The sequence below is a fragment of the Amphiura filiformis genome, chromosome 17 (assembly GCF_039555335.1).
Source record: "Amphiura filiformis chromosome 17, Afil_fr2py, whole genome shotgun sequence".
Lineage (NCBI taxonomy): Eukaryota > Metazoa > Echinodermata > Ophiuroidea > Amphilepidida > Amphiuridae > Amphiura > Amphiura filiformis.
The window spans coordinates 12,103,092-12,117,699 of NC_092644.1; the positions used below are offsets into that span (position 1 = coordinate 12,103,092).

Here is a 14,608-nt window from a genome sequence, read left to right on the forward strand (position 1 = left end):
ACAGCACCAACCCTACCCAGTTTCAAGAGGCAGCTCGCAAAATAAAAATTTTCAGCACACTCTCACATTAATCGCGTGCACATTTCGACCTGACCTAAAGTAATTCCACCAAAGTTGACGATAGTACAACTTTTGCTAGTTGAAGCTGCCGACTCAACCTTATCCAGATCCAGATCCAGATTTGAATGGAAGAACAGTTAGCTTAACCAGTTCCAATAAAAAATGTTGGCAATTTTTTACAAGTTTATGTATTTATTAGGTCTACAAGAGGTTCTGGTGACAGAGTTTTATTTCCATCAGCAAATACTTTATAAATTTAGTTTGCAAACATAAAGAATCTCATTACCCTGACTGTAATAATTCCATACACCAATCTGGAAGTGCTGACTTTTGTTCTTAAAATTCCTATTTATTTGTGTATACATTTGGATCTGCCCATGGTCAATTGGTCATTAGACAAATTAATCAATTTGTATTGATAAATTTAATGTAGGAACATTAAATTCAAGTCTTACTGCTTCATCCATAAGTGGATAGGTGCATAAGGTCAGAAATTGTCTTTTTAAGGTGAGCTGGGTAGCAAAATCAGAATCCTTAATTTCAGCAACAAACTGATTGATAGGATTCAGTGGATTCATCTAAAATGTGATTCAAGAAAAATGAACTGGCTGCAAATCAGACACTGCCCTGTTAACATGGTTAAGTAAATTGTCAAAACTCCAGTATAACAGTGGCTGTTGTGTAACTTGTAACCACTGAATTCATTGGTTCCTGCATGTCACATGTTGGACTGCAGTGTCCCGCGGCACAGGTGTGCATTAGCTGCGCACAGCGTCATCATCCCTATATCTTCGTGTCAAAAATTGCCGTGAGAGTACGGCGAATCCTCTCGTTTTTCAATAGCTACGCATGGCGATTTTGTTCGAGACGGGCCGAGCGACTCAGGCTAAGCATAGTACGACTCGACTATCATATGAGATACCGCCAAGTTCTATTCTACACGTTATATACAATTTGCGCATGCTCTAGTATCCCATATGGTGTTGCTATTACAAGAAAATTCTATTTGTTTTCTGGTAAACCCAGGTTTTGTTTTTAAATACACTAACTTGAAATTAAATACACTAATTAGCGGCCATTGCTGTTTGCTCTGGATACATTTTTACTGCATTTTTGGCGTAACAATTTTTAACGCAAGTTAAAATTGTGATATATTTAATTTTAAGAATTACAATTATATAAAGGAACACATTTAGCCCATTCACCTAAAATCCAGGTGCTTGTATTATAATATTCGATCACACGTGTATATCACAATGCATATGTAAACTTTCTTTATCTATGTCAATAATAGAATATTGATTTCACCAACGGAGTATGGACCTGTATGAAAAAATATTTATAACATAGGGTGTTGACGCTGTGCTGCGCGTACAGTAAACGTAGTACGTAATAAGCAATGCAATATGTGCAACTGAATTTGTAAATAAGTTTCGTTATTTCAGCAGTGTTCATGACAGCAATTTATATTTTCGTAAATAAAACTATTTTCAGTTACTAGTATTAAAATAATATAAACTGACTTAGAATGACTACTCATGATACTGGAGCTGCCAGTGGTCTATCACACGCTTGTTTATAGTAAAAACAAAAATTCATATCGTTTATTCTCTAATTAAACAAAAATACTGCAGATAGTCCACATCACAAGATGCAGTTGGTTGAATAGCAATATCTTGAATGGCTCTGTATGCTCTTATTTCAACTGTTTCCCATTACTCGTGATGATTTATCTGTCAGGCAGAATGATGTCTCAATCAAGTGATAATAAGTGACAAATCTCTATCGAACAAGATGCATTACTTACTATCTAAACTCTTAAAGGGCTGACCAATTTCAGCACATTTACAGTTCATGCCACTCCAGCATGTTGTTATATTTTCATAAAAACAGTATTTATAAACTCTTAATAACTAGCCTTAAGGGCTATTCAATGCAACAAATGACTTGATCGACCGAAATATCATCCTTCAAATAGTATATCTGGCAGTGGTAGTGTTAACTAGTGTACCATCTCTTAGTGTTTTATATCCAATCCAATAAAGCAATAAATCACAACTTGGAATCACTTAACTGAGCAGTGTGTGATTAAAAAAAGCCAAAAGCCAGTGCAATTAAGGTGGTACGAAAGGCAAAATCAAGTTGCTCTGGTTGAGATTAAAATAGACTTGTTCCATAGAGATATGCAAAATAATCTTAATTCTAAAATTTGAGCCAAATCGGACAAACGGTTTTTGAGATATTGCTGTTGAAAGATTCTTTGTATTCTATTGTTTTTGCCAATATATTGATGAAAGTTAATGAGGAAAATTGGCAAAATGTGCTCATTAATATTAATTTTTGCCAATATTTTGCCAATATTTTATGAATAAACCTTCATACTACTTTTACCTTTATTTAATTTTGATTCTGACATTTTGCCAATGTGTCTCTATGACCTAAACCTTTAACATGTGATTTTCCCGCCCATCTACTTTGCATATTTGCATAATTATCTAGCCTTAAGTATAATGCTAATTAATTATACAAATATGCTAATTAGATGTGCGGGAAAATCACATGTTAATGTTTTAGGCCATAGAAACACATTGGCAAAGTTTCATGTCAAAATCATATAAAATAAAAGTAGTATGAAGGTTTATTCATAAGATATTGGTATAATATTGGCAAACATGAATATTCATGAGCACATTTTGCCAATTTTCCTCATTAAGGATGCACACAGGATCACTGCAGTGTTACATGGCCAAATTTGAGTTTTCATCACTTATGTCATCTTCAAACTGTATTTTATCTTGTCATTAATAGATTTTAAAGAAATCTTAAAATTTGAACCATAAGAAAAGCTATTTTAAAGACCCTTTTTCATTAAAAATTCGTCAAAATGCAAAAGCAAATAAATCATTGTTTTCCCAATAATAGATCGCGTTCTCGTGAACGCTGTACTGTGGCGCATACAGCTAGCAAAGACCCCGGGCAAAGACACGTGCACATGGTAAACTGGAACGGTGAGGTGATTGCTGATTGAGTCGCTGGAGTCGCCAATCGCGATCACTACCGTATTTTATCGTATTGATCTCTTCCAAAGTAGGTAAAGCTTGCACCATTGCATTGCGAAACTGCGGGCCGATAGACCACCACCGTCCCCGTCCCAGAATCAGTAGGCCTACTCGATAAATTTCGCCCAAAAAAAAGTGCTGGTAGTGGTATAAATTATAGTCTCTTTTTATATGAACATAATAGTGAATTTTTTGTTTGTTTTTGTTTTGTTTTTCAAGTTTGAAATTTATCTGTAAGAAGTAGTTATACCCGTAAGAAGCCCCGTATAAAATGATGACGCAATCTAGTAGATACGTTAGAAAACGCACAGGCCCTAAATATTTTGCTAGTAGGCTAGACTTAGCCCGTATAGTACATCATTAGGCTTATTATTTTATGTTTAAAAATTTGTTTTATTTCATTCATTCATTCGTTCATTCATTCATTCATTCATTTCATTGATTTACCAAGTTGTTGTAGTTGGACAAGAATATAGGCCTTTTATATTTTATGCAGTCCCAGCCTTGGTTCGGGGGCCTCTGCGGTCGTTCGGTCTCGTCTTAATTTTGAAGACCATAAAAAATAGGCAAACAGTTACTACCGGTAGGCCTATATTAGATACCCAAGGCCCTGAATAATGTTTCAAAGTGTTTTAAAAACACAGATTTAAGATTCGTTCTCTACTCCTGATTGACCGTTAACGCAATGTCAAAAACGTTGACATTTCAATAAATGTCGATATTTGAAATCGGCATAGTTAGCACGCGTTTATAAAAGCATTTTCGTGAATGTTTTAATGCTAAATAATTTCAAACGAGAAATATAATCGAAAACGCAAATTCGTGCTTTTTCATAACCCATTTTAACTACATTTCCATTAGTAGGCCTAGGCCTATTAGGTCTACCATATGCCATGATTGCGATAAAAGCTTTTGGTTTTACAACACTTTTTGCGAATGTTTTGGCCGAATGCCTTTTTAGGCCTATTTGCAATGTTTGTTTGGCTTTCAACTTTCACGTTTATAATGTTTTCTGCATACTTTAAAAAGTAACCTGCTTTAAAGCATTTTTCGTGAATGTTTCATGCAGTGTTTTAAAACGCTCTTTATAGCATGATGCCTATATACGTGACGGTAGGCCTACTGCATAATCATACAGGGTCGTAAAACCACACTCTAATTTAAAGCCATAGGCCTAAGTGTTCCGTTTTCTACTTTTGAAATTCAGTTTTGTTAGGCTCAATTTCCGTGTTTTTCCGTTTTCTTGTGACCTCTCCGTGTTTTGCCCGTTTAACATAGGCCTACTTTTTGTCCGTTTTACAAGAAGTTTATTCAAGACATAGGCCTATTACAATTGTAACCCCGCTTTTTACACATTTATTTGATTGAAAACAACAGACACACTTTTTTTTATGCGGTGCAAAATATTTTACAACTTTATTGTGGCTTTAGGCCTATAATAGGCCTATGACTTTTGTACGTGTTTGATATTCCGTAAAAGGTTTAGAATAAAATATGATAACAACAAACAATTACAATAACAAAAACGGAATATTGAGTAATTTTACTTGGGATTCCTGTGGTGTAGGCCTATAACGGCGTTAAAACTTTGGTATGCGGACGGGCCGCTGTGGTGCCTCTCAAGCACCAACTAAAAAGAAAAGGTAACAGTAGTAACAACATCTTGTTTGCGGTTCAGAAAATGAACATAAAAATGCAATATTTGTCAACACCAAAAAAAGAAAAAGAAAAGAAAATCACCAAAAACGATAAATTAAAAACATTGCAATTTTTAGAGCAAAATTATGAAAATTAGGACAAAACAGAAATCGCAGTTATCGTGATTAGGCCTATGTCTGAATTTATTCTTCATTTCATAAAACTTCCTGATTATCTGCTAAAATAATTGCTTGTCAGTTATTCTATGCTACTTTTAATGTTCTGATGTCCGCAAATTTTAATACAGAGCATGATCTTTTTTTTTTTTTACGGAACAGGACAAAATTGTGCTAAGTTAAATAATCATGGTTTCGTTCGCGGCAACACGACCCATGCACTGTGCAACTTATTCGCGTAACCTGTCTGTCTGTCCGCGCGCCCTGTCGCTCCTCAAACGCCGACGCGACATCGCGGCCTTGTCGGAAGCTCTGCTGCACCATGGAAACAAGACTGGCAGTAAATAAAATGGCTGCTCCATGTGGATAAACATCTGCCGAATGTGCACGGATAATTTTGTCATATTGTGTATTTTACCTTCTAAATCACCAAAAAAATGCAAATCTGCTGCAGTTGGACGCCCCTTGTCATTTTCTATCTTGACCAAACGTGACAAGTCATCGGATTATATATTTATGGAATAATCTTCAAAAATGGACCTAAAATCCGCTGTATTTTTCTAAATCGTGATTTTCGGCAAGTTCATTTTTGACCACTTTTAACCATTTTTGGACCGTCATAGCGTCTAAATGAAGCATCACTGAGGTAAGTTTTTAAGTCAAACGTTTAGATATGGCCAAAATCTAGATAGTGTTTTTTCATTTTTTTAAATTAGGGCCTAGAACTTTTTTTATCACCCATGATTCAAAAATTTGAACACGGGTCACACGTTTTTACTGATGTTTTGCCTATATTTTTAAAACTAAGCAAAATTTGAAAAAATAAAAAAACACTTTCTAGATTTATTTGTCTAAATTAATAAAATTCACGTTTTACAGTTTTTGGTTTTCAAATTAATTTTTTATGGCGGACCAAAATTTTTGGTCAAAAAGCCGCTTTTGGGGATTTTTTCGAAAATGATACTTTTTGGCCCCAAACTGACATTTTAATTGGATTTATGAGCTCATTTCATTTCAAAAAATGTATACTTTTATATACTTTACATAAATAGTTTTCGAGTTATGAGGTGAATAATAATGGATAATTAGTGATCCTGTGTGCCTCCTTAACTTCATCAATATATTGGCAAAAACGATAGAATACAAAGAAACTAAAAACATGTATATCTTGACAACCGTATGTCCGATTTCCTTCAAACAAAACCTATTTTGCTCAGTGTATTTAGCTTAACTTATTTAATCTATTCAAATGGTTCTAAATTTACTTTCTGTTTTCCAGAAACATCGTTTCGAACCCCCTTAAATTACTGCAAGCCCTACTGTGAAGGCTCACAGGCCCCTGCAATTTTGTCACCAAAGTGACCAAGGTGGACTCAATGTTGACTTCAACTTTTGTACTTTCTTCAAGGTAATAAAACCAAACAAACATAATTTGAAGATCATAGAGAGATTATTTCAGAAGAATAAATAAAAATAAAGAACAAATTATCTATTGACTCAACCCAGCAGCACCAAAAATGTTGCACAGATACTCAAATCAAAACCTTCAGCAAATAAGAGCCTCACTGAAACATTCACTTTTGGATCCGATTCTAATGAAGCATTTCACTGATTGGATTTAGACGAAAAAATACTTCCCTAAAAAATCTAATTTAGATGGGGGCTTTCAAAGGACTTACTTCAAATGAATATTACATGCTATGTGTACACTACATTTAAGTCCGCAAAATGAAAACTACATTTACCCATCTTCATTTTTTTATCAAAATAGAATAGAAACAAAAAATATGCCTCACAGGAAACTGAAGAGGTAGATTTTATACCCAATGTTTGGTTTCAATTTGACAGTCATGTACCTGCATAAATCCTCCTGGATTTTGTCTCGGAACTCAGGAAAATATGCATTATATAATTCAGGTGTAAGCTTACATCCCATTGTTTACTTATCATTGCACACACTACATGCAGCTGTGCTTGCTGGCTTGCTGGCTGGCTGAGCTGGGATGAATATGTAATTCTTGCCATGTGAATGTTCATGAAATTCTTACTACATGTAGTAGGCCCACATCATTTGGACTGATTTGTTGTTGTTGTCCCCCGCCCTTATAGCACTTACTGGTCATGTGGTTCTTGAGATGTGAGCTTCCATTCTCTCTCCCTCTCCCTCCTCACTGTTTTCACTTGTAACATTGTCAATCGTTGTGGTATTTCTGCACTGTTTTGTATAAGTGCTATTATTATGTTTTTGATTTGCAGCAAATAAAATGGGCTATTCCATTTAAAATCCACACCACCCCAGAGGAGGAGTATGAATTTCAAATGGAATGAACACATTTTAAAAGCAGCTCCATTTGAATTTCTTACACCCTCGAAGAAAGATTCAACCTGAATCTTCCACTGAGAGTTTCAAATGGAGCTGCCTATTGTGTTCATTCCCTTTGAAATTCATACTCCCTCTGTGGAAGATATTTCCAAAATCTTCCACAGGGGTAGTGTGAATTTAAAATGGAATAGCGGCAATAAAAGAATGGTTCAGTCATGAATTACAAAAAAAGTTATTCAGAGCCGATCAGTTTGATTAGAAATTGCAAATAAAACATTCCAAGTGATCTCTTTGGCCAGGCCAAGCAAGTGAATAAAAAAAAAACATCATTTTTCACCCTGAATTGGCAGTGCGCATTTCATTGGGTGGCAGCCTCAAATTGCTAGCATTCACTCAAAGCGATGATGTACACACGCACAAGCTTAAAGACGCCGCATAGATGTGCGAGTGAAACAACTGCTTCAACTCATTGACATCACTGCCACGTCAGGATTAAAATTGTATAACTTACGAAGCAATAAAAGAAGCAAACAAACAAACAAATATACAAAACTATTAATTTTCTGTTCATGACACAGTCTTCTCTTTCAAGGGCTCTTCACTGACAGTACTCAATGCAGTAAAGTAGGTCCAATAAAATGCCCGAATGACAATGACTTCTTTACAGGACAAGACTCTGATAAAACTACCAAATGTCAATGAGATGAACTTGCAGACCAAATGACCATTACAGTGCTTATGATTAAGTTTACAGCCTGAACTCATTTTCCAATATTCAATATTTCAGTATTCAATGAGGTCTGGTCTCCTATTCCAAAAAACTTAAATCAAGTCTCCAATGGCTGGCTTTTGCATTCAAAAACAAACTGTTTTATTGAATTTATTATTTATTAAAGGTTTATTAAAACAACATTCTGAATTGCAGGCACAGCTAAATTACAACAATATCGCTTCGCAGATGACATAGTCATAATAAAAGATCTAAGAGAAATGATCAATGATCTGAACCAGAGAAGCAACCAAGTGGGACTAAAGATAAACATGAAAGAGACAAAAGTCATGTTCAACCAGTTCGCCACAGACCAGCTGGTCATGGTAGGGAACACAGAAATAGAAAAGGTGGACCAATATGTGTACTTAGGACAACTAATCAACATGACTCACAATCACATGGATGAAGTAAAAAGGCGGAATAGGGCTGGTTGGTGTGCATTTGGTAAACTCAACGACATCATGAGAAGCAAGATGCCAACTTGTCTGAAACTAAAAGTTTTCAACCAATGTGTACTGCCATAACCTATGGAGCTGAAACATGGCCACTTACTAAGAGGATGGAGCAAAAACTGAAAACTGCACAGCATAGCATGGAAAGATGCATGCTGGGCTTCACCAAAAGGGATAGGAAAACAGTGGCATGGATCAGGAGCCAAGCAGAAGTTACAGACATAATCCACACAATAAAGATGAAGAAGTGGCATTGGGCTGGCCATCTTGCAAGATCAACAGATAATAGATGGACAAAGAATGTTACAAAATGGAGGCCTTGGTTGGGCTCAAGACACCAAGGCAGACAGAAAGTCAGATGGAGGGATGAGATATCCAGTTTCATAGGGATCAGGTGGATGGCAAAAGCAAATGACAGGAAACTTTGGTGCCAACTTGGGGAGGCTTTCGCCCTGCAGTGGGCTGAATACGGATGATGATCTACAATAAGGTAACAAAAAAAATTGGTTGCTTGTCCTCATCTGACCGTGCAACCGTCTCAAACATTCTGACTGAAAAGAATTGCCTGACACAAAGGTGCTCTGTGTCTCAAAATTGAGAGGTTCATACATGTATTAAGCCACTGGCGAATATATACAACTATAATGTGACTGCAAAGTCGCTTCAACTTGCAATAGACCGCTTCTATTTCAACTGTGCATTTTACATGAAGCAGAAATACCTCTACTTTATAGTCAACTTATTACTGACTCAAAATCAAATGAAGTTTTCAATTTATTTCCAATATTATGAAGAGCACTATTGTATACATCATGTATACACATGACCCCTGGTTATGCAAAAAGTTGATTGGACTGCACTCTAGAAAATCTTAATTTTTGAGAGTCAAACTAGAAAACCTTTCTACATATTTTTTTACTATTTTGTCAATTAATCCTGCGAAAATGAAAATCTACCGACTTATCCTCTATTTATAAACTATTCTAATAATTTTTCACACTCTCGCAAAATCACTGGAAATTCTTTTAACATAAATGCTTATGCTTACTTAATGTTAAAGTTGTTTTCTTTAAACTTCCGTGGTCCGGGTACGCGCTGGTGAATTGCGATCGCGTAGAAGTGACAAGGTAAGCCTACTACGCTACCGCTACCAAGACCAATGGGTCAGCCGGCTTGTTGTCAAGTGCATTGATCAGCCAATCAGCATGATTGTTTATTGCTTTTGTGTTTACGCTCGTGTACGCGATACGCACAGGCACGACCACGGAAGTTTTAAAAAACCAACTTTAGTGAAGCAAATCTGAACACAGCACATCATGAAAAACACATGGATAGCCTATCAATACAGCACACACACTCTCTACCAAATAATATTCAACATTCTTATGTGTACTTTGATATCCACTCACCAAACTAATAATCACAAAGTAGTCAAAGAACACTAAAGTGCATTAAGTGATTGCTGCATTTTTTTGGAAAGCACTGAATATTATAAAAGTTTATAAATTATGTATAAGAGACCCTTACTTGCTTCCTTGCATATGTTCACTTGGATTGGGGATGGGGGCAAGTTGCAAGAAAAGTCCCTGGGATATGATATTTTCTTAGAGTAACACTTTCAGTGATAATGGTTGCTAAATTATACTATCCAAAGTTCAGTCTTATGTTGGGTATAGTTTGTATGATCAGCTTTGGTGATATGAAGTATTCTTGAGCTTACTTTCAGTTCCATACTGACCTTATCTGCCCCAGCTCTAGATTCTAACTGTATTGCCTTCCCTTTTAGAAAAAAAAGGTAAAGACAGAAAACAGTTCCTGGATAATATTACAAGATCAAAAACAGCATAAAAACACATTTTAAACCATAACTACAGTAGGAGGTATAGGGTCAGTCTGCACTTCAATAATGAAAACTTATCAGAGGGGCTTTCAGAGTTATGCGGGGGGCTTTATGGCTAAAATCGACAAAAAACAGCTGATTTTACATGATTTTAATTTAGCACCCAAAGCCACACCTGGTCATGCCACTGAGTATATAGATAGATTCCAAACTCAGTGAAGTCCAGTGATCTTTAGGAAATCAATTATGTAATCCAATACATGTATAGACCTAAATGTTGATGTAAATATTGGGATTTTTGCCCCACACAGCAACTATAGAGTACAAACATACTAATATATTCATGTGTTTATGAGAGGCTAAAATTTGTAATTAAATCCAGGGAACATGCGCATATTTTTTTGGGGGGCTTTGGGGGCGCGAGCCCCCCGGGTAAAATCAGGGGGCGGCCAAAACGAAGGGGCCGCGGAAGAAGAAGGGGCGGCAAAAAGAATTAGTAAAGAAAAAAAATGGGGGGAAAAATTTGACAAAGTATAAAAAATTGTGAAAAAATGGTACTATACATCAAAATGTGTTGCTTTTAGGGCGCTAGCGCCTATAATCCTTTTTCAAACCACCGAATTTTTTTTTTTTCTGGGCTGTTGAGGAAGGGGCGGCAAAATTGAGTTTTCTTCAGCCCGGGGTAGGAGCGGCCACGGTACGCCACTGGGGAAAGCCCAACATTTACAAAGATCTATTTACAGAGTGTGAGCTGGCATACGCTGGCGAAGTGATGTAATAATCGGATTAACTACCGTAGCAATAGGTGTAAACAATTTTTGAATATACCGCGCTGCACTGGTACGTTCACACGGTACCTCTGCATTGAACCATATCATGCTGATCACTCACTCGCACCTGTAAGATTAGTACCTTTGAAAAGACCAGTAATATTGTATTCAATCTATAATTGCAGACATGCACAGGTGATGAGTGCAACCTGCTTGTAGTGGCGCGGTGTATTAAAAAAATTGTATTCACCTATTGCTATGGTAGTTAATCCAATATACATCACTTCGCCAGCGTATAGTACTGATGGGTGAACATTTTTCCACAGTATGCAGCTGGTGTTCAACATTACCCCAACTATCTAAATTGGCTTAAAAACCCATATTTTTACCCAAAAAATGGGGACATGACCTCTGATATCAGAGACCCACATCCCTGATCAAATAGGGAAAAAAACTATTTGTGCACATCAACATTTATATGCAACAAGGACAACTGTTCCTAAATACATACAACTTTTTTTAATGATAATATTTTCATCTCACAAGTCACATTCAATTATCAAAAAACTGATTTGATAATAGTTTTCTTTTCAAATTCATTTGATCACTCTTAAGGGGGAATAACACCCCGATTTTCATCAGTACCCCTCTTCTTTTTTTTCTTGCAAATTTATGACGTACATAAATATGTTCATCACCTCATGTCCTGAACTTATAAAATATATCTACATACAAAGTGCATTTGAATCATTTTAGTAAGTCATTTTAGCCCTATATATTTTTTGTTTACTGTAACCTAGTAACTCAGATCTGTGTTTCATAACAAACCATAATTTATTCTATTGAATATGTTCAAGTAGAGTACATGTACATGAATAGAATACATTAAATCCTTTGTTATACTCTCTATAGAAAATCTAGTGGTGCATGCAAAATATAACCATGATATAACACTGAATAAATTAAATAAACACTTATACAATGGATAGAGTCATTAGTCAATTTAATAATATAATGTGTTGTTAGGAGAAGAAAAGGCTATTATTTTAGGTCACCGTATGTCAGGTTATAGGTCAATTGGTTCAGGTCAAATTTAAGCATCAATTTTGAATACACATGTGAGAGTCTGTGCTATCATAATGAGGGATAATTTTGATATTCTGTCTTTAACTGGATATATATCGAGAAGTGCAAGGTGGATATACTAATATACCTTGGGATGTAAATGGTGAGTACAATTTAGAATGCCTAGTTGAGACGGATTTCACAAATAAATATAAAATAGTTACCAAAATCACAAAAGTTAAGCTTACGGAAAACTACCCAATATGGTGGTATAGGTGACAAGAAATACACTTTTTTCAACATTGCTGTAGTATGGTTGTGGTAACCTGTTACCTATGGCTTAATTAAGTTTCAGTGAAATAATGTCGCAAGTTAAAAATACAAAATATAGCTCAACATTGAAAATAGAAGCATTTTAACCAGTTCCTTTTTTGATAGTTGTGGAGCACCAAGTTCATGAAGTCATAAAAGAAATCAGGAACCACTTATTCCCATTTTACATATCAACTTTATTTCCCTAATGTGTTAGCAACACATATCCAAAATTTTAACGAAATCCGTTGATAGTAAGCTTTCCAAAATGAAGTGAATTTAAATCATCAGTGATGTAACCTCCTTTTGGCTTCTATCTTCAAAAGCATGTAAGCTACATTGATACCGATGCCACCAATAAAACGAGAAGATTTGCCCCTTTATTTTGCATACCACTTTGTCCAATTTTTTTGGGTAATTTCTTCACAAAATGCAAAAAAATGCAAAAAAAAAAATCAATGGGTGTAGTACCACCTTAAACCAACTTAGTTTGTTTCCAAAAACTTCCCTAAATTATAACAATTTTTTTTCCAATATACATTTTTTTTTCATTTACACAACTCAATATTCTTTCTACCAAATTACTCTGTACATTGCTATTTCCGTTCTGTTGTATGAAAAGGAAGTAATTTTGTCAAGCTTTGTCTTGGTTGAACACATATCCAATCATAGCTGTACATGTTTTCTCCTGGAATTATAACAGCAATGCCATGTTGTCCTAATGCCAATAATGATTACCTCAAAACACAAGCGTTAATTCTTCTCCCTTTTCCAATACAATCATTGTCAAATTGCTTTGATTTGTGATCTTGCATGCACTTATGTTTGCAATTGTTTTATTTTTTGTTATTTAGAGATACAAGAATAAATTCCACTGGGATGTAAAATAAAAATGTCTTTTTTGGTTAGATTTTATACTGTTGATGATCAAACAATGTCATGCTTCATGCTACAATGCTACAATAAACTCAGTGACTGTTATATTAAAAATAGAAAAAGTAAATTAAATTTCACAAAAATGTGGATTTCACATATTGCCCATGATTCATGAAATGAAAATTGTGCATTGCTTTATGGCAAGCTGTTTTAAATTTGTACAGTCACATCCAACATAGTTATACAAATTAATAAAAGCGTTCTCTCTTGCAAAATAATACTACCATTAAAATAAGAATCTGTGTGTAATTTTTGATTCAAGTTCACAATCCTTGTGATAAAAGCATGCAATAAAATTACATTTTTCTCCTTTAAATAAACCTAGCTCTCAATTAAATTTAGAGTCTACCAACCAGCCATCTGCTTAGCAACGGCAGTATATCTGGCATGCTCACGTTGGATCGTGTTTAATAAAAAATCATATTTTTATAGCATATTTATTACTTACCAGTCATCTGTGTGGTGTTATAATTGAATATACCATATCAGCACATACAGAGTTAATGGCTCAATGAACAGGTCCAGATAATAAATACACACTGGTAAAAGTTACCATATTTCAGGCGTTTCTTCTTATTTCATTCAATCAATAAATTAAATAGCTACAACTAATTTAATTCTTCATACAGCCAGATATATTTAGTCAGTTTTCCAATTGTATGGCTGTTACATAGCTCACTTCCAGATGTATAAGTTTGCAAGCTTTTAAGAGGAAAAAACTCACTTTCAGTTGGCCTCTCGTCTGGCTAATACACATAAAAGTGCCCCGCATTCGTTTGTCAATATCCGACACTCACATAAAGCACTTTTTTCCCATTTTCCACTCACTGTGTGAAGATGCTGCAGTTATACTTATCCTTATACACACACAAGATATCTGTAAGTTGGTAAAATTGAAGAAAACAAAATCACTCACCTCAATATTCACTGTGATATGTAATTAACAGCTTATTGAAAAGCGAGGCCCATCTTTCTCAACTAGTACAGACAACGGCATTTCTACCTTAGCCTCAGTCTAGTGCCCCCTTGCTTTGATGCTAGCTATGGACGCATATATTGTGTGTATATATGCACACACTCCTTACTCAAGAAGGTTCTGCAGGTTATTATTCCGTGTCTTTGTCGAAGTCTAAGCTCATCACCAAGGAATCTGTAATGCAGTGTGAAGCATTGGAAAAAGACTAGCATGAGAATCCCTTAGCTGC

General features: G+C 35.4%; 1 protein-coding gene across 1 annotated transcript in view; it reads right to left on the reverse strand.

The window, feature by feature from the left end:
• Nucleotides 1-14,608, reverse strand: part of LOC140136935 (synaptotagmin-7-like) — a 552,412-nt gene that overhangs the window by 520,185 nt on the left and 17,619 nt on the right. Inside the window, exon 2 of the mRNA XM_072158587.1 lies at nucleotides 14,320-14,553. The gene's annotated coding sequence lies outside the window, so the exon portion shown is untranslated. The remainder of the gene's footprint in view (nucleotides 1-14,319; nucleotides 14,554-14,608) is intronic.